The 19,671-nt window shown below is 44.9% G+C and overlaps 7 non-coding genes across 7 annotated transcripts; all 7 read left to right on the top strand.

The window, feature by feature from the left end:
• The first annotated feature begins 1,109 nt into the window (after nucleotides 1-1,109).
• trnal-aag (transfer RNA leucine (anticodon AAG)) lies at nucleotides 1,110-1,191 on the top strand. The gene has a single exon. It is a non-coding gene; the product is annotated as a tRNA-Leu (tRNA).
• Nucleotides 1,192-4,065: 2,874 nt separating this feature from the next.
• On the top strand, nucleotides 4,066-4,147 carry trnal-aag (transfer RNA leucine (anticodon AAG)). The gene has a single exon. It is a non-coding gene; the product is annotated as a tRNA-Leu (tRNA).
• A 2,882-nt stretch (nucleotides 4,148-7,029) lies between these two features.
• trnal-aag (transfer RNA leucine (anticodon AAG)) lies at nucleotides 7,030-7,111 on the top strand. The gene has a single exon. It is a non-coding gene; the product is annotated as a tRNA-Leu (tRNA).
• A 2,874-nt stretch (nucleotides 7,112-9,985) lies between these two features.
• On the top strand, nucleotides 9,986-10,067 carry trnaf-aaa (transfer RNA phenylalanine (anticodon AAA)). Its single transcript has one exon. It is a non-coding gene; the product is annotated as a tRNA-Phe (tRNA).
• Nucleotides 10,068-11,205: 1,138 nt separating this feature from the next.
• Nucleotides 11,206-11,278, top strand: trnav-uac (transfer RNA valine (anticodon UAC)). The gene has a single exon. It is a non-coding gene; the product is annotated as a tRNA-Val (tRNA).
• Nucleotides 11,279-12,872: 1,594 nt separating this feature from the next.
• On the top strand, nucleotides 12,873-12,954 carry trnal-aag (transfer RNA leucine (anticodon AAG)). Its single transcript has one exon. It is a non-coding gene; the product is annotated as a tRNA-Leu (tRNA).
• A 2,881-nt stretch (nucleotides 12,955-15,835) lies between these two features.
• On the top strand, nucleotides 15,836-15,917 carry trnal-aag (transfer RNA leucine (anticodon AAG)). Its single transcript has one exon. It is a non-coding gene; the product is annotated as a tRNA-Leu (tRNA).
• Nucleotides 15,918-19,671: the final 3,754 nt, after the last annotated feature.

Below are 19,671 nucleotides of genomic sequence, written 5' to 3'. Positions count from 1 at the left end.
GTGCGCCCCGAGATCTAAGCCACGTTGGAACTGAAACGGAGGAATCGACAGAGAGGCTACAGAATGACATCGCATCCATTTGGTTTTCTTTAAATCACTGACGAGCAGGAAAATGTAAACGGGGAGGGCGAGTGGGGAAGTGAGGCAGTTGCGGCTCTGGAGAAAGTCCTTCTTTGTGATTCATTCTGCAACCAGAGACGTGACGGTGACTCAGGCGTGAGAGCTCTTCACATCGTGAACAAAAAGCAATCAAGGGCAGTTAGCACCTCTTCCGGAGTGGGGGTGGGGTGAGGTAATTAACTTTTGACTTCTGTTACTATGTTCAGAAACTGCCTTTTGGATTGAGGTGAACAGAAACTGCATTTCTAAAAAGCACCATGGAACTTGTTAAACTTTATTGAGTCACTTTTTCTCATCGATTCCCACACAGGTTTCCAACTCAGTTGGTATCGATGAGGCTCATGTCCAGGTGTGATAATCTCTGCAGCAAATTGCACGGTTAAGGTAAAAGGCAAGGAAAGTGGCATCTCGAACCGGCCCCGAGGTCAGACCTTCCTCACAATGTAATCTGTCATTCTCGGATTGTAATGCTACCTCCGGTTTTAGGGTGGAACATTCTTTGGGAACCTTATTCTGCAAAACAGACACAGTGACTGAAACTATGCTGCACGGTATGATTTGGGACACGGCCTGCTCAGCTTTGTGCATTTTCCCTGTAGTCCGGTGTGTTTCATGTTCCGTGTCACCGTGAAAGTTGTCCTGTTTCGAACAATGGGTGAAATCATTGAGCAAAGCAAGAATCGAAACTGCAGTAATGTCAAGTAGCTCATGGTAATTTGACCCAATCATAACCGATCATATATTCTCACGCACTCACAGATACATTTGTAGCTGAATGCAGTCTGAGAAGATAGACTCAGCTTACCAGTGATTTTTGTCTGGATTGATGGGCTATCGTTAACTGCTGAGAAATTGATATTGTAGACGCGCACATCCCAGCAGCTGTGCGAGTCGGAGAGGGATCATGGAACCCTTTTCACGTGAGTTTGCATCTGTTGTTATGCAGGAACACAATTGGAAGTGCAAGAAAATGGATTCTCGAGCGTGTTGGTAGTGTGGCCGAGCGGTCTAAGGCGCTGGATTAAGACTCCAGTCTCGACAGAGGCGTGGGTTCGTATCCCACCGCTGCCATTTCTGCTGAACAGCTCCAACGGAACAGCTGGTTTAAATGCTGTTTCAATCCCTGCCTCATTTCTGTTTAAAACAGAAGCAAAATGAGTTTGCTTCCCGGGGAATTGACTGCGGTGTGGGAAAGTGCCGAATTTTCCAAAGTGTCTGTGCTGTCATGATCGTGTTCGCTTCCCGCGCGGAAAATCGCCAGCAGCTCTACTGTTGCTTTCTGTTCCAGGCAAGTTGAGCTTTTACTGGAACCGAATGGAGACTGTTATTTCATCGTTGTTGCGAAACAGACTCCTCCGGTGACTCGACTCGTCGTTATTTGGTTTTCTGGCCAATGAGAAAATCGTTCCAATGTATTTCGATGTCATATGTTATTAAATTTCTCCCACTTCCTTCATTTCCGTCCTGCAGTCATCGGAAGGGAAAGGTAATCTAATCGAGACTGTGATTGGTGAAATTCACTTTTTATGGCCCATTCTTATTATGTTCTTTCTTTGTCTCTTTGCAGCATTGTCTGGGAAGTGGTGGTGCACTCAGGCTCCAGTATGTTTGAAAGAGTAGTTTGGAATTGCCCTGTTGTTAGTTGTGTGATTACTTTATGGCTCATGCCCCCCCCGACACTCTCACATTTAGCATTCATGCTCGCTGTGTCTGAAAATGCATTTGGTTTTCCAGTTTTGTTTGTGTTCCGTGTTAAATGCTTTCTGTTTTGCGATTCGCTCAATACATTACGAATTAACAGGGTTTCTGAGGTAACTTCCAGCTGCAAAAATCCTCAACTGAGAATCTGGGAAACTTTCACCGAGTATGGTCAGTCGGAGCAAAAGTAAGGAAGTCGTTCGTTTCTGCAGTGTTTCACAATGCTACCTTTCCCGTGAGCAGTCCAACAGACTAAATGATTTTGCCACAGACTGCGACGGTAAGCTCCGCAAAAACGTAATTCTTTAAAGCAGGTGTAAGCAACACAACGTTATTGGGGTACACCGCGTGGAAACAGATACTTCGGTGTATCTCGTCCATGCTCACCACATAGCCAAAATTAAACAAGTCCCATTAAACAACGAGCTAACGGAAACAGAAAGGTGAAAGGTAGAATGGCTTCAACTTTCAGTGCTGGATGCCACTGAGCTGCAGCGGGGGCGACCGAGGCTTGTTTCTGTCGTGTCGTGGTCATCACGTTCGCCTTATACGCGAAAAGTCCCCAGTTTGAAACTGGGCAGAAACTGCTTTGTTCTTCAACTGCAGCCTTTTACATGGACAAGAACGCAGCTTTCTTGCTTGATTTCCCAACTTCAAACCTGCCTTCGAGTTTGCTTGAACAAATCTTCTCTCGTAGTGCAGTGCAATGCAATGCAATTCCATTTAATTACTGTGCAAAGCATTGTAAAGTTTTTCTCCAACCTGGTTCTGATCATATGCCATTCTGTTTGAGAGTGTAGTTACCCCCTTCTGATCCTTCCACGAAAAGCATTACCGCATTCGCATTGATTGCGCAGGTGGCCCGGTTCAAAGACAGGGAAGAAGCTGATGTGCTGGTGTCACAGTGCACCACGGATTCCTCAACTAGTCTGTCTGTCAAATGTATCCCAAAGTCGTCTCTGAAAGACCTCATTTGGAAGGTGTCTGTCGTTATTCAACGTGCGAGAATTGGCACCAGAGGTCCTGAATCATGTTTTGGAGCAGTTCCCACGTCAGTGGCTCATTCAATCAGCAACAGCAATGAAAGAAATTACACTCTCAGAGGAACCTCTGGACCTGTGCTTTCATAGCGTCGCTAGTATTAAGGTGCGCCCCGAGATCTAAGCCACGTTGGAACTGAAACGGAGGAATCGACAGAGAGGCTACAGAATGACATCGCATCCATTTGGTTTTCTTTAAATCACTGACGAGCAGGAAAATGTAAACGGGGAGGGCGTGTGGGGAAGTGAGGCAGTTGCGGCTCTGGAGAAAGTCCTTCTTTGTGATTCATTCTGCAACCAGAGACGTGACGGTGACTCAGGCGTGAGAGCTCTTCACATCGTGAACAAAAAGCAATCAAGGGCAGTTAGCACCTCTTCTGGAGTGGGGGTGGGGTGGGATAATTACCATTTGACTTCTGTTACTATGTTCAGAAACTGCCTTTTGGATTGAGGTGAACAGAAACTGCATTTCTAAAAAGCACCATGGAACTTGTTAAACTTTATTGAGTCACTTTTTCTCATCGATTCCCACACAGGTTTCCAACTCAGTTGGTATCGATGAGGCTCATGTCCAGGTGTGATAATCTCTGCAGCAAATTGCACGGTTAAGGTAAAAGGCAAGGAAAGTGGCATCTCGAACCGGCCCCGAGGTCAGACCTTCCTCACAATGTAATCTGTCATTCTCGGATTGTAATGCTACCTCCGGTTTTAGGGTGGAACATTCTTTGGGAACCTTATTCTGCAAAACAGACACAGTGACTGAAACTATGCTGCACGGTATGATTTGGGACACGGCCTGCTCAGCTTTGTGCATTTTCCCTGTGTGTTTCATGTTCCGTGTCACCGTGAAAGTTGTCCTGTTTCGAACAATGGGTGAAATCATTGAGCAAAGCAAGAATCGAAACTGCAGTAATGTCAAGTAGCTCATGGTAATTTGACCCAATCATAACCGATCATATATTCTCACGCACTCACAGATACATTTGTAGCTGAATGCAGTCTGAGAAGATAGACTCAGCTTACCAGTGATTTTTGTCTGGATTGATGGGCTATCGTTAACTGCTGAGAAATTGATATTGTAGACGCGCACATCCCAGCAGCTGTGCGAGTCGGAGAGGGATCATGGAACCCTTTTCACGTGAGTTTGCATCTGTTGTTATGCAGGAACACAATTGGAAGTGCAAGAAAATGGATTCTCGAGCGTGTTGGTAGTGTGGCCGAGCGGTCTAAGGCGCTGGATTAAGACTCCAGTCTCGACAGAGGCGTGGGTTCGTATCCCACCGCTGCCATTTCTGCTGAACAGCTCCAACGGAACAGCTGGTTTAAATGCTGTTTCAATCCCTGCCTCATTTCTGTTTAAAACAGAAGCAAAATGAGTTTGCTTCCCGGGGAATTGACTGCGGTGTGGGAAAGTGCCGAATTTTCCAAAGTGTCTGTGCTGTCATGATCGTGTTCGCTTCCCGCGCGGAAAATCGCCAGCAGCTCTACTGTTGCTTTCTGTTCCAGGCAAGTTGAGCTTTTACTGGAACCGAATGGAGACTGTTATTTCATCGTTGTTGCGAAACAGACTCCTCCGGTGACTCGACTCGTCGTTATTTGGTTTTCTGGCCAATGAGAAAATCGTTCCAATGTATTTCGATGTCATATGTTATTAAATTTCTCCCACTTCCTTCATTTCCGTCCTGCAGTCATCGGAAGGGAAAGGTAATCTAATCGAGACTGTGATTGGTGAAATTCACTTTTTATGGCCCATTCTTATTATGTTCTTTCTTTGTCTCTTTGCAGCATTGTCTGGGAAGTGGTGGTGCACTCAGGCTCCAGTATGTTTGAAAGAGTAGTTTGGAATTGCCCTGTTGTTAGTTGTGTGATTACTTTATGGCTCATGCCCCCCCCGACACTCTCACATTTAGCATTCATGCTCGCTGTGTCTGAAAATGCATTTGGTTCTCCAGTTTTGTTTGTGTTCCGTGTTAAATGCTTTCTGTTTTGCGATTCGCTCAATACATTACGAATTAACAGGGTTTCTGAGGTAACTTCCAGCTGCAAAAATCCTCAACTGAGAATCTGGGAAACTTTCACGGAGTATGGTCAGTCGGAGCAAAAGTAAGGAAGTCGTTCGTTTCTGCAGTGTTTCACAATGCTACCTTTCCCGTGAGCAGTCCAACAGACTAAATGATTTTGCCACAGACTGCGACGGTAAGCTCCGCAAAAACGTAATTCTTTAAAGCAGGTGTAAGCAACACAACGTTATTGGGGTACACCGCGTGGAAACAGATACTTCGGTGTATCTCGTCCATGCTCACCACAAAGCCAAAATTAAACAAGTCCCAAAAAACAACGAGCTAACGGAAACAGAAAGGTGAAAGGTAGAATGGCTTCAACTTTCAGTGCTGGATGCCACTGAGCTGCAGTGAGGGTGACTGCGGCTTGTTTGTGTAGTGTAGTGGTCATCACGTTCGCCTTACATGTGAAAGGTCCCCGGTTCGAAACTGGGCAGAAACTGTTTTGCTCTTCAACTGCAGCCTTTTACATGGACAAGAACGCAGCTTTCTTGCTTGATTTCCCAACTTCAAACCTGCCTTCGAGTTTGCTTGAACAAATCTTCTCTCGTAGTGCAGTGCAATGCAATGCAATTCCATTTAATTACTGTGCAAAGCATTGTAAAGTTTTTCTCCAACCTGGTTCTGATCATATGCCATTCGGTTTGAGAGTGTAGTTACCCCCTTCTGATCCTTCCACGAAAAGCATTACCGCATTCGCATTCCTTGCGCAGGTGGCCCGGTTCAAAGACAGGGAAGAAGCTGATGTGCTGGTGTCACAGTGCACCACGGATCCCTAAACTAGTCTGTCTGTCAAATGTATCCCAAAGTCGTCTCTGAAAGACCTCATTTGGAAGGTATCTGTCGTTATTCAACGTGCGAGAATTGGCACCAGAGGTCCTGAATCATGTTTTGGAGCAGTTCCCACGTCAGTGGCTCATTCAATCAGCAACAGCAATGAAAGAAATTACACTCTCAGAGGAACCTCTGGACCTGTGCTTTCATCGCGTCGCTAGTATTAAGGTGCGCCCCGAGATCTAAGCCACGTTGGAACTGAAACGGAGGAATCGACAGAGAGGCTACAGAATGACATCGCATCCATTTGGTTTTCTTTAAATCACTGACGAGCAGGAAAATGTAAACGGGGAGGGCGAGTGGGGAAGTGAGGCAGTTGCGGCTCTGGAGAAAGTCCTTCTTTGTGATTCATTCTGCAACCAGAGACGTGACGGTGACTCAGGCGTGAGAGCTCTTCACATCGTGAACAAAAAGCAATCAAGGGCAGTTAGCACCTCTTCCGGAGTGGGGGTGGGGTGAGGTAATTAACTTTTGACTTCTGTTACTATGTTCAGAAACTGCCTTTTGGATTGAGGTGAACAGAAACTGCATTTCTAAAAAGCACCATGGAACTTGTTAAACTTTATTGAGTCACTTTTTCTCATCGATTCCCACACAGGTTTCCAACTCAGTTGGTATCGATGAGGCTCATGTCCAGGTGTGATAATCTCTGCAGCAAATTGCACGGTTAAGGTAAAAGGCAAGGAAAGTGGCATCTCGAACCGGCCCCGAGGTCAGACCTTCCTCACAATGTAATCTGTCATTCTCGGATTGTAATGCTACCTCCGGTTTTAGGGTGGAACATTCTTTGGGAACCTTATTCTGCAAAACAGACACAGTGACTGAAACTATGCTGCACGGTATGATTTGGGACACGGCCTGCTCAGCTTTGTGCATTTTCCCTGTAGTCCGGTGTGTTTCATGTTCCGTGTCACCGTGAAAGTTGTCCTGTTTCGAACAATGGGTGAAATCATTGAGCAAAGCAAGAATCGAAACTGCAGTAATGTCAAGTAGCTCATGGTAATTTGACCCAATCATAACCGATCATATATTCTCACGCACTCACAGATACATTTGTAGCTGAATGCAGTCTGAGAAGATAGACTCAGCTTACCAGTGATTTTTGTCTGGATTGATGGGCTATCGTTAACTGCTGAGAAATTGATATTGTAGACGCGCACATCCCAGCAGCTGTGCGAGTCGGAGAGGGATCATGGAACCCTTTTCACGTGAGTTTGCATCTGTTGTTATGCAGGAACACAATTGGAAGTGCAAGAAAATGGATTCTCGAGCGTGTTGGTAGTGTGGCCGAGCGGTCTAAGGCGCTGGATTAAGACTCCAGTCTCGACAGAGGCGTGGGTTCGTATCCCACCGCTGCCATTTCTGCTGAACAGCTCCAACGGAACAGCTGGTTTAAATGCTGTTTCAATCCCTGCCTCATTTCTGTTTAAAACAGAAGCAAAATGAGTTTGCTTCCCGGGGAATTGACTGCGGTGTGGGAAAGTGCCGAATTTTCCAAAGTGTCTGTGCTGTCATGATCGTGTTCGCTTCCCGCGCGGAAAATCGCCAGCAGCTCTACTGTTGCTTTCTGTTCCAGGCAAGTTGAGCTTTTACTGGAACCGAATGGAGACTGTTATTTCATCGTTGTTGCGAAACAGACTCCTCCGGTGACTCGACTCGTCGTTATTTGGTTTTCTGGCCAATGAGAAAATCGTTCCAATGTATTTCGATGTCATATGTTATTAAATTTCTCCCACTTCCTTCATTTCCGTCCTGCAGTCATCGGAAGGGAAAGGTAATCTAATCGAGACTGTGATTGGTGAAATTCACTTTTTATGGCCCATTCTTATTATGTTCTTTCTTTGTCTCTTTGCAGCATTGTCTGGGAAGTGGTGGTGCACTCAGGCTCCAGTATGTTTGAAAGAGTAGTTTGGAATTGCCCTGTTGTTAGTTGTGTGATTACTTTATGGCTCATGCCCCCCCCGACACTCTCACATTTAGCATTCATGCTCGCTGTGTCTGAAAATGCATTTGGTTTTCCAGTTTTGTTTGTGTTCCGTGTTAAATGCTTTCTGTTTTGCGATTCGCTCAATACATTACGAATTAACAGGGTTTCTGAGGTAACTTCCAGCTGCAAAAATCCTCAACTGAGAATCTGGGAAACTTTCACCGAGTATGGTCAGTCGGAGCAAAAGTAAGGAAGTCGTTCGTTTCTGCAGTGTTTCACAATGCTACCTTTCCCGTGAGCAGTCCAACAGACTAAATGATTTTGCCACAGACTGCGACGGTAAGCTCCGCAAAAACGTAATTCTTTAAAGCAGGTGTAAGCAACACAACGTTATTGGGGTACACCGCGTGGAAACAGATACTTCGGTGTATCTCGTCCATGCTCACCACATAGCCAAAATTAAACAAGTCCCATTAAACAACGAGCTAACGGAAACAGAAAGGTGAAAGGTAGAATGGCTTCAACTTTCAGTGCTGGATGCCACTGAGCTGCAGCGGGGGCGACCGAGGCTTGTTTCTGTCGTGTCGTGGTCATCACGTTCGCCTTATACGCGAAAAGTCCCCAGTTTGAAACTGGGCAGAAACTGCTTTGTTCTTCAACTGCAGCCTTTTACATGGACAAGAACGCAGCTTTCTTGCTTGATTTCCCAACTTCAAACCTGCCTTCGAGTTTGCTTGAACAAATCTTCTCTCGTAGTGCAGTGCAATGCAATGCAATTCCATTTAATTACTGTGCAAAGCATTGTAAAGTTTTTCTCCAACCTGGTTCTGATCATATGCCATTCTGTTTGAGAGTGTAGTTACCCCCTTCTGATCCTTCCACGAAAAGCATTACCGCATTCGCATTCCTTGCGCAGGCGGCCCGGTTCAAAGACAGGGAAGAAGCTGATGTGCTGGTGTCACAGTGCACCACGGATTCCTCAACTAGTCTGTCTGTCAAATGTATCCCAAAGTCGTCTCTGAAAGACCTCATTTGGAAGGTGTCTGTCGTTATTCAACGTGCGAGAATTGGCACCAGAGGTCCTGAATCATGTTTTGGAGCAGTTCCCACGTCAGTGGCTCATTCAATCAGCAACAGCAATGAAAGAAATTACACTCTCAGAGGAACCTCTGGACCTGTGCTTTCATAGCGTCGCTAGTATTAAGGTGCGCCCCGAGATCTAAGCCACGTTGGAACTGAAACGGAGGAATCGACAGAGAGGCTACAGAATGACATCGCATCCATTTGGTTTTCTTTAAATCACTGACGAGCAGGAAAATGTAAACGGGGAGGGCGTGTGGGGAAGTGAGGCAGTTGCGGCTCTGGAGAAAGTCCTTCTTTGTGATTCATTCTGCAACCAGAGACGTGACGGTGACTCAGGCGTGAGAGCTCTTCACATCGTGAACAAAAAGCAATCAAGGGCAGTTAGCACCTCTTCCGGAGTGGGGGTGGGGTGAGGTAATTACCTTTTGACTTCTGTTACTATGTTCAGAAACTGCCTTTTGGATTGAGGTGAACAGAAACTGCATTTCTAAAAAGCACCATGGAACTTGTTAAACTTTATTGAGTCACTTTTTCTCATCGATTCCCACACAGGTTTCCAACTCAGTTGGTATCGATGAGGCTCATGTCCAGGTGTGATAATCTCTGCAGCAAATTGCACGGTTAAGGTAAAAGGCAAGGAAAGTGGCATCTCGAACCGGCCCCGAGGTCAGACCTTCCTCACAATGTAATCTGTCATTCTCGGATTGTAATGCTACCTCCGGTTTTAGGGTGGAACATTCTTTGGGAACCTTATTCTGCAAAACAGACACAGTGACTGAAACTATGCTGCACGGTATGATTTGGGACACGGCCTGCTCAGCTTTGTGCATTTTCCCTGTGTGTTTCATGTTCCGTGTCACCGTGAAAGTTGTCCTGTTTCGAACAATGGGTGAAATCATTGAGCAAAGCAAGAATCGAAACTGCAGTAATGTCAAGTAGCTCATGGTAATTTGACCCAATCATAACCGATCATATATTCTCACGCACTCACAGATACATTTGTAGCTGAATGCAGTCTGAGAAGATAGACTCAGCTTACCAGTGATTTTTGTCTGGATTGATGGGCTATCGTTAACTGCTGAGAAATTGATATTGTAGACGCGCACATCCCAGCAGCTGTGCGAGTCGGAGAGGGATCATGGAACCCTTTTCACGTGAGTTTGCATCTGTTGTTATGCAGGAACACAATTGGAAGTGCAAGAAAATGGATTGTCGAGCGTGTTGGTAGTGTGGCCGAGCGGTCTAAGGCGCTGGATTAAAACTCCAGTCTCGACAGAGGCGTGGGTTCGTATCCCACCGCTGCCATTTCTGCTGAACAGCTCCAACGGAACAGCTGGTTTAAATGCTGTTTCAATCCCTGCCTCATTTCTGTTTAAAACAGAAGCAAAATGAGTTTGCTTCCCGGGGAATTGACTGCGGTGTGGGAAAGTGCCGAATTTTCCAAAGTGTCTGTGCTGTCATGATCGTGTTCGCTTCCCGCGCGGAAAATCGCCAGCAGCTCTACTGTTGCTTTCTGTTCCAGGCAAGTTGAGCTTTTACTGGAACCGAATGGAGACTGTTATTTCATCGTTGTTGCGAAACAGACTCCTCCGGTGACTCGACTCGTCGTTATTTGGTTTTCTGGCCAATGAGAAAATCGTTCCAATGTATTTCGATGTCATATGTTATTAAATTTCTCCCACTTCCTTCATTTCCGTCCTGCAGTCATCGGAAGGGAAAGGTAATCTAATCGAGACTGTGATTGGTGAAATTCACTTTTTATGGCCCATTCTTATTATGTTCTTTCTTTGTCTCTTTGCAGCATTGTCTGGGAAGTGGTGGTGTACTCAGGCTCCAGTATGTTTGAAAGAGTAGTTTGGAATTGCCCTGTTGTTAGTTGTTTGATTACTTTATGGCTCATGCCCCCCGACACTCTCACATTTAGCATTCATGCTCGCTGTGTCTGAAAATGCATTTGGTTTTCCAGTTTTGTTTGTGTTCCGTGTTAAATGCTTTCTGTTTTGCGATTCGCTCAATACATTACTAATTAACAGGGTTTCTGAGGTAACTTCCAGCTGCAAAAATCCTCAACTGAGAATCTGGGAAACTTTCACGGAGTATGGTCAGTCGGAGCAAAAGTAAGGAAGTCGTTCGTTTCTGCAGTGTTTCACAATGCTACCTTTCCCGTGAGCAGTCGAACAGACTAAATGATTTTGCCACAGACTGCGACGGTAAGCTCCGCAAAAACGTAATTCTTTAAAGCAGGTGTAAGCAACACAACGTTATTGGGGTACACCGCGTGGAAACAGATACTTCGGTGTATCTCGTCCATGCTCACCACAAAGCCAAAATTAAACAAGTCCCATTAAACAACGAGCTAACGGAAACAGAAAGGTGAAAGGTAGAATGGCTTCAACTTTCAGTGCTGGATGCCACTGAGCTGCAGCGAGAGCGACTGCGGCTTGTTTCTGTAGTGTAGTGGTCATCACGTTCGCCTTACACGCGAAAGGTCCCCGGTTCGAAACTGGGCAGGAACTGTTTTGCTCTTCAACTGCAGCCTTTTACATGGACAAGAACGCAGCTTTCTTGCTTGATTTCCCAACTTCAAACCTGCCTTCGAGTTTGCTTGAACAAATCATCTCTCGTAGTGCAGTGCAATGCAATGCAATTCCATTTAATTACTGTGCAAAGCATTGTAAAGTTTTTCTCCAACCTGGTTCTGATCATATCCCATTCTGTTTGAGAGTGTAGTTACCCCCTTCTGATCCTTCCACGAAAAGCATTACCACGGATTCCTCAAATAGTCTGTCTGTCAAATGTATCCCAAAGTCGTCTCTGAAAGACCTCATTTGGAAGGTGTCTGTCGTTATTCAACGTGCGAGAATTGGCACCAGAGGTCCTGAATCATGTTTTGGAGCAGTTCCCACGTCAGTGGCTCATTCAATCAGCAACAGCAATGAAAGAAATTACACTCTCAGAGGAACCTCTGGACCTGTGCTTTCATAGCGTCGCTAGTATTAAGGTGCGCCCCGAGATCTAAGCCACGTTGGAACTGAAACGGAGGAATCGACAGAGAGGCTACAGAATGACATCGCATCCATTTGGTTTTCTTTAAATCACTGACGAGCAGGAAAATGTAAACGGGGAGGGCGAGTGGGGAAGTGAGGCAGTTGCGGCTCTGGAGAAAGTCCTTCTTTGTGATTCATTCTGCAACCAGAGACGTGACGGTGACTCAGGCGTGAGAGCTCTTCACATCGTGAACAAAAAGCAATCAAGGGCAGTTAGCACCTCTTCCGGAGTGGGGGTGGGGTGAGGTAATTACCTTTTGACTTCTGTTACTATGTTCAGAAACTGCCTTTTGGATTGAGGTGAACAGAAACTGCATTTCTAAAAAGCACCATGGAACTTGTTAAACTTTATTGAGTCACTTTTTCTCATCGATTCCCACACAGGTTTCCAACTCAGTTGGTATCGATGAGGCTCATGTCCAGGTGTGATAATCTCTGCAGCAAATTGCACGGTTAAGGTAAAAGGCAAGGAAAGTGGCATCTCGAACCGGCCCCGAGGTCAGACCTTCCTCACAATGTAATCTGTCATTCTCGGATTGTAATGCTACCTCCGGTTTTAGGGTGGAACATTCTTTGGGAACCTTATTCTGCAAAACAGACACAGTGACTGAAACTATGCTGCACGGTATGATTTGGGACACGGCCTGCTCAGCTTTGTGCATTTTCCCTGTAGTCCGGTGTGTTTCATGTTCCGTGTCACCGTGAAAGTTGTCCTGTTTCGAACAATGGGTGAAATCATTGAGCAAAGCAAGAATCGAAACTGCAGTAATGTCAAGTAGCTCATGGTAATTTGACCCAATCATAACCGATCATATATTCTCACGCACTCACAGATACATTTGTAGCTGAATGCAGTCTGAGAAGATAGACTCAGCTTACCAGTGATTTTTGTCTGGATTGATGGGCTATCGTTAACTGCTGAGAAATTGATATTGTAGACGCGCACATCCCAGCAGCTGTGCGAGTCGGAGAGGGATCATGGAACCCTTTTCACGTGAGTTTGCATCTGTTGTTATGCAGGAACACAATTGGAAGTGCAAGAAAATGGATTCTCGAGCGTGTTGGTAGTGTGGCCGAGCGGTCTAAGGCGCTGGATTAAGACTCCAGTCTCGACAGAGGCGTGGGTTCGTATCCCACCGCTGCCATTTCTGCTGAACAGCTCCAACGGAACAGCTGGTTTAAATGCTGTTTCAATCCCTGCCTCATTTCTGTTTAAAACAGAAGCAAAATGAGTTTGCTTCCCGGGGAATTGACTGCGGTGTGGGAAAGTGCCGAATTTTCCAAAGTGTCTGTGCTGTCATGATCGTGTTCGCTTCCCGCGCGGAAAATCGCCAGCAGCTCTACTGTTGCTTTCTGTTCCAGGCAAGTTGAGCTTTTACTGGAACCGAATGGAGACTGTTATTTCATCGTTGTTGCGAAACAGACTCCTCCGGTGACTCGACTCGTCGTTATTTGGTTTTCTGGCCAATGAGAAAATCGTTCCAATGTATTTCGATGTCATATGTTATTAAATTTCTCCCACTTCCTTCATTTCCGTCCTGCAGTCATCGGAAGGGAAAGGTAATCTAATCGAGACTGTGATTGGTGAAATTCACTTTTTATGGCCCATTCTTATTATGTTCTTTCTTTGTCTCTTTGCAGCATTGTCTGGGAAGTGGTGGTGCACTCAGGCTCCAGTATGTTTGAAAGAGTAGTTTGGAATTGCCCTGTTGTTAGTTGTGTGATTACTTTATGGCTCATGCCCCCCCGACACTCTCACATTTAGCATTCATGCTCGCTGTGTCTGAAAATGCATTTGGTTTTCCAGTTTTGTTTGTGTTCCGTGTTAAATGCTTTCTGTTTTGCGATTCGCTCAATACATTACGAATTAACAGGGTTTCTGAGGTAACTTCCAGCAGCAAAAATTCTCAACTGAGAATCTGGGAAACTTTCACGGAGTATGGTCAGTCGGATCAAAAGTAAGGAAGTCGTTCGTTTCTGCAGTGTTTCACAATGCTACCTTTCCCGTGAGCAGTCGAACAGACTAAATGATTTTGCCACAGACTGCGACGGTAAGCTCCGCAAAAACGTAATTCTTTAAAGCAGGTGTAAGCAACACAACGTTATTGGGGTACACCGCGTGGAAACAGATACTTCGGTGTATCTCGTCCATGCTCACCACAAAGCCAAAATTAAACAAGTCCCATTAAACAACGAGCTAACGGAAACAGAAAGGTGAAAGGTAGAATGGCTTCAACTTTCAGTGCTGGATGCCACTGAGCTGCAGTGAGGGCGACTGCGGCTTGTTTCTGTAGTGTAGTGGTCATCACGTTCGCCTTACACGCGAAAGGTCCCCGGTTCGAAACTGGGCCGAAACTGTTTTGCTCTTCAACTGCAGCCTTTTACATGGACAAGAACGCAGCTTTCTTGCTTGATTTCCCAACTTCAAACCTGCCTTCGAGTTTGCTTGAACAAATCTTCTCTCGTAGTGCAGTGCAATGCAATGCAATTCCATTTAATTACTGTGCAAAGCATTGTAAAGTTTTTCTCCAACCTGGTTCTGATCATATGCCATTCTGTTTGAGAGTGTAGTTACCCCCTTCTGATCCTTCCACGAAAAGCATTACCGCATTCGCATTCCTTGCGCAGGCGGCCCGGTTCAAAGACAGAGAAGAAGCTGATGTGCTGGTGTCACAGTGCACCACGGATTCCTCAACTAGTCTGTCTGTCAAATGTATCCCAAAGTCGTCTCTGAAAGACCTCATTTGGAAGGTGTCTGTCGTTATTCAACGTGCGAGAATTGGCACCAGAGGTCCTGAATCATGTTTTGGAGCAGTTCCCACGTCAGTGGCTCATTCAATCAGCAACAGCAATGAAAGAAATTACACTCTCAGAGGAACCTCTGGACCTGTGCTTTCATAGCGTCGCTAGTATTAAGGTGCGCCCCGAGATCTAAGCCACGTTGGAACTGAAATGGAGGAATCGACAGAGAGGCTACAGAATGACATCGCATCCATTTGGTTTTCTTTAAATCACTGACGAGCAGGAAAATGTAAACGGGGAGGGCGAGTGGGGAAGTGAGGCAGTTGCGGCTCTGGAGAAAGTCCTTCTTTGTGATTCATTCTGCAACCAGAGACGTGACGGTGACTCAGGCGTGAGAGCTCTTCACATCGTGAACAAAAAGCAATCAAGGGCAGTTAGCACCTCTTCCGGAGTGGGGGTGGGGTGAGGTAATTACCTTTTGACTTCTGTTACTATGTTCAGAAACTGCCTTTTGGATTGAGGTGAACAGAAACTGCATTTCTAAAAAGCACCATGGAACTTGTTAAACTTTATTGAGTCACTTTTTCTCATCGATTCCCACACAGGTTTCCAACTCAGTTGGTATCGATGAGGCTCATGTCCAGGTGTGATAATCTCTGCAGCAAATTGCACGGTTAAGGTAAAAGGCAAGGAAAGTGGCATCTCGAACCGGCCCCGAGGTCAGACCTTCCTCACAATGTAATCTGTCATTCTCGGATTGTAATGCTACCTCCGGTTTTAGGGTGGAACATTCTTTGGGAACCTTATTCTGCAAAACAGACACAGTGACTGAAACTATGCTGCACGGTATGATTTGGGACACGGCCTGCTCAGCTTTGTGCATTTTCCCTGTAGTCCGGTGTGTTTCATGTTCCGTGTCACCGTGAAAGTTGTCCTGTTTCGAACAATGGGTGAAATCATTGAGCAAAGCAAGAATCGAAACTGCAGTAATGTCAAGTAGCTCATGGTAATTTGACCCAATCATAACCGATCATATATTCTCACGCACTCACAGATACATTTGTAGCTGAATGCAGTCTGAGAAGATAGACTCAGCTTACCAGTGATTTTTGTCTGGATTGATGGGCTATCGTTAACTGCTGAGAAATTGATATTGTAGACGCGCACATCCCAGCAGCTGTGCGAGTCGGAGAGGGATCATGGAACCCTTTTCACGTGAGTTTGCATCTGTTGTTATGCAGGAACACAATTGGAAGTGCAAGAAAATGAATTCTCGAGCGTGTTGGTAGTGTGGCCGAGCGGTCTAAGGCGCTGGATTAAGACTCCAGTCTCGACAGAGGCGTGGGTTCGTATCCCACCGCTGCCATTTCTGCTGAACAGCTGCAACGGAACAGCTGGTTTAAATGCTGTTTCAATCCCTGCCTCATTTCTGTTTAAAACAGAAGCAAAATGAGTTTGCTTCCCGGGGAATTGACTGCGGTGTGGGAAAGTGCCGAATTTTCCAAAGTGTCTGTGCTGTCATGATCGTGTTCGCTTCCCGCGCGGAAAATCGCCAGCAGCTCTACTGTTGCTTTCTGTTCCAGGCAAGTTGAGCTTTTACTGGAACCGAATGGAGACTGTTATTTCATCGTTGTTGCGAAACAGACTCCTCCGGTGACTCGACTCGTCGTTATTTGGTTTTCTGGCCAATGAGAAAATCGTTCCAATGTATTTCGATGTCATATGTTATTAAATTTCTCCCACTTCCTTCATTTCCGTCCTGCAGTCATCGGAAGGGAAAGGTAATCTAATCGAGACTGTGATTGGTGAAATTCACTTTTTATGGCCCATTCTTATTATGTTCTTTCTTTGTCTCTTTGCAGCATTGTCTGGGAAGTGGTGGTGCACTCAGGCTCCAGTATGTTTGAAAGAGTAGTTTGGAATTGCCCTGTTGTTAGTTGTGTGATTACTTTATGGCTCATGCCCCCCCGACACTCTCACATTTAGCATTCATGCTCGCTGTGTCTGAAAATGCATTTGGTTTTCCAGTTTTGTTTGTGTTCCGTGTTAAATGCTTTCTGTTTTGCGATTCGCTCAATACATTACGAATTAACAGGGTTTCTGAGGTAACTTCCAGCTGCAAAAATCCTCAACTGAGAATCTGGGAAACTTTCACGGAGTATGGTCAGTCGGATCAAAAGTAAGGAAGTCGTTCGTTTCTGCAGTGTTTCACAATGCTACCTTTCCCGTGAGCAGTCGAACAGACTAAATGATTTTGCCACAGACTGCGACGGTAAGCTCCGCAAAAACGTAATTCTTTAAAGCAGGTGTAAGCAACACAACGTTATTGGGGTACACCGCGTGGAAACAGATACTTCGGTGTATCTCGTCCATGCTCACCACAAAGCCAAAATTAAACAAGTCCCATTAAACAACGAGCTAACGGAAACAGAAAGGTGAAAGGTAGAATGGCTTCACCTTTCAGTGCTGGATGCCACTGAGCTGCAGCACGGGCGAATGCGGCTTGTTTCTGTAGTGTAGTGGTCATCACGTTCGCCTTACACGCGAAAGGTCCCCGTTTCGAAACTGGGCCGAAACTGTTTTGCTCTTCAACTGCAGCCTTTGACATCGACAAGAACGCAGCTTTCTTGCTTGATTTCCCAACTTCAAACCTGCCTTCGAGTTTGCTTGAACAAATCTTCTCTCGTAGTGCAGTGCAATGCAATGCAATTCCATTTAATTACTGTGCAAAGCATTGTAAAGTTTTTCTCCAACCTGGTTCTGATCATATGCCATTCTGTTTGAGAGTGTAGTTACCCCCTTCTGATCCTTCCACGAAAAGCATTACCGCATTCGCATTCCTTGCGCAGGCGGCCCGGTTCAAAGACAGGGAAGAAGCTGATGTGCTGGTGTCACAGTGCACCACGGATTCCTCAACTAGTCTGTCTGTCAAATGTATCCCAAAGTCGTCTCAGAAGACCTCATTTGGAAGGTGTCTGTCGTTATTCAACGTGCGAGAATTGGCGCCAGAGGTCCTGAATCATGTTTTGGAGCAGTTCGCACGTTAGTGGCTCATTCAATCAGCAACAGCAATGAAAGAAATTACACTCTCAGAGGAACCTCTGGACCTGTGCTTTCATAGCGTCGCTAGTATTAAGGTGCGCCCCGAGATCTAAGCCACGTTGGAACTGAAACGGAAGAATCGACAGAGAGGCTACAGAATGACATCGCATCCATTTGGTTTTCTTTAAATCACTGACGAGCAGGAAAATGTAAACGGGGAGGGCGAGTGGGGAAGTGAGGCAGTTGCGGCTCTGGAGAAAGCCCTTCTTTGTGATTCACTCAGCACCCAGAGACGTGACGGTGACTCAGGCGTGAGAGCTCTTCACATCGTGAACAAAAAACAATCAGGGGCAGTTAGCACCTCATCCGGAGTGGGGGTGGGGTGAGGTGCTGTTGACTTCTGTTACTATGTTCAGAAACTGCCTTTTGGATTGAGGTGAACAGAAACTGCATTTCTAAAAAGCACCATGGAACTTGTTAATCTTTATTGAGTCGCTTTTTCTCATCGATTCCCACACAGGTTTCCAACTCAGTTGGTATCCATGAGGCTCATGTCCAGGTGTGATAATCTCTGCAGCAAATTGCACGGTTAAGGTAAAAGGCAAGGAAAGTGGCATCTCGAACGGGCCCCGAGGTCAGACCTTCCTCACAATGTAATCTGTCCTTCTCGGATTGCAATGCTACCTCCGGTTTTAGGGTGGAACATACTTTGGGAACCTTATTCTGCAAAACAGACACAGTGACTGAAACTATGCTGCACGGTATGAATCATGTTTTGGAGCAGTTTGCACGTTAGTGGCTTCTTCAGAATCAAACCAATGTCCCTGGCGCTGTGAGGCAGCATTGCTAACCACTGAGGTACCATGTAATCTTATGCAATAAGTAAAATCAGTGAACGATTCGAAAAAAACAAGTTTCAAATGAACACTCTCCAACATTGTCAAAGAATGTCAATCTCACATTCAATACGAATCGGTATATTGAAAACAAAATAAAGTCCCTGAAATTCATGAATTAACAATAATTAAAAATTTAATTTCATCAAAGGTCATAACAATATTTAGACGAATTGCAATTTTTAATGACAAATGTAAGTAATTAGCTGACTAATGAATAATTGGAAGTGGCATATATTTACTTCATGCCGAAGAAAGCGACTTGTTTTTCCCCTTGTTACACAGCAGAATAAGTGTGTGTCTCTGTGTGTGTGTGTGTGTGTGTGTGTTCGAAATGTTTGAATCAAGCTCTTTCTAACAAAATAAATGATGACTTACGATCACTTCGCCTTGTGACCTTTAAAACCACAACATTCTCAAATATTTTCCAGGAATTTACAACCAGAAGAACTAGTTAATTTCTTTTCATAGGAACCCAAAGAGAATAAGTTGCGGACACTGTGAATTCGTAAGTCAATGCAAGAATTCAACTGAAGACAACATCCCTTCTTTCCAAAATGTTCAAATTTTAAAAAATCTAAATTTATTGCCATTGTTGACTGAAAGAATAGAGATGCTAATTCTTTTTCATTTGATTTTGTTGCATGAAACATCCGTCAGTCGAATTATCATTACAAACACAATAAATGTGAGCATTGAAGTCAAATATAATTAATTGAATTCAACTATGTTTCAACAGGTAAAATAAAAATTGATATTTACAATGATTGAGAGATTGTGCACTGCAATATCTTTACAGTGGTTAATATACTGTTCCGTAAATCCACATTTGCGCAATCTACTGGATTGAATAATTATTATTTTTATTCTAAATCAGCAACAATTGTATTATCAAAGTCTGTCAATGCATTCAAGAATAATGAAAAATCTCTTTTTGCAAGTGATAGAGCAATGTCTGGAAATGAACGGGAATTAATTCAGTGAAAAGTAATTACATTTTCCTGAATTTTAAAGCTGACATTACCGTGATCATTCAAATGAGCAAACATCAGATATTTGCAATGACTGGATGGGAATTCATTGGTTCCTTTGTGGGGTAGGTGACCTGATAAATAAAGGCATTTTCATACTGTACTATTAGTACTCAGAAATAATGGATTAAATGAAAATGTGAATCTCACT

This window comes from Chiloscyllium punctatum, chromosome 18 (genome assembly GCF_047496795.1).
Source record: "Chiloscyllium punctatum isolate Juve2018m chromosome 18, sChiPun1.3, whole genome shotgun sequence".
In the NCBI taxonomy this organism is placed as follows: Eukaryota; Metazoa; Chordata; class Chondrichthyes; order Orectolobiformes; family Hemiscylliidae; genus Chiloscyllium; species Chiloscyllium punctatum.
Note: the sequence above shows the minus strand (reverse complement) of the source record. Positions and strands in the feature narration are given on the sequence as shown.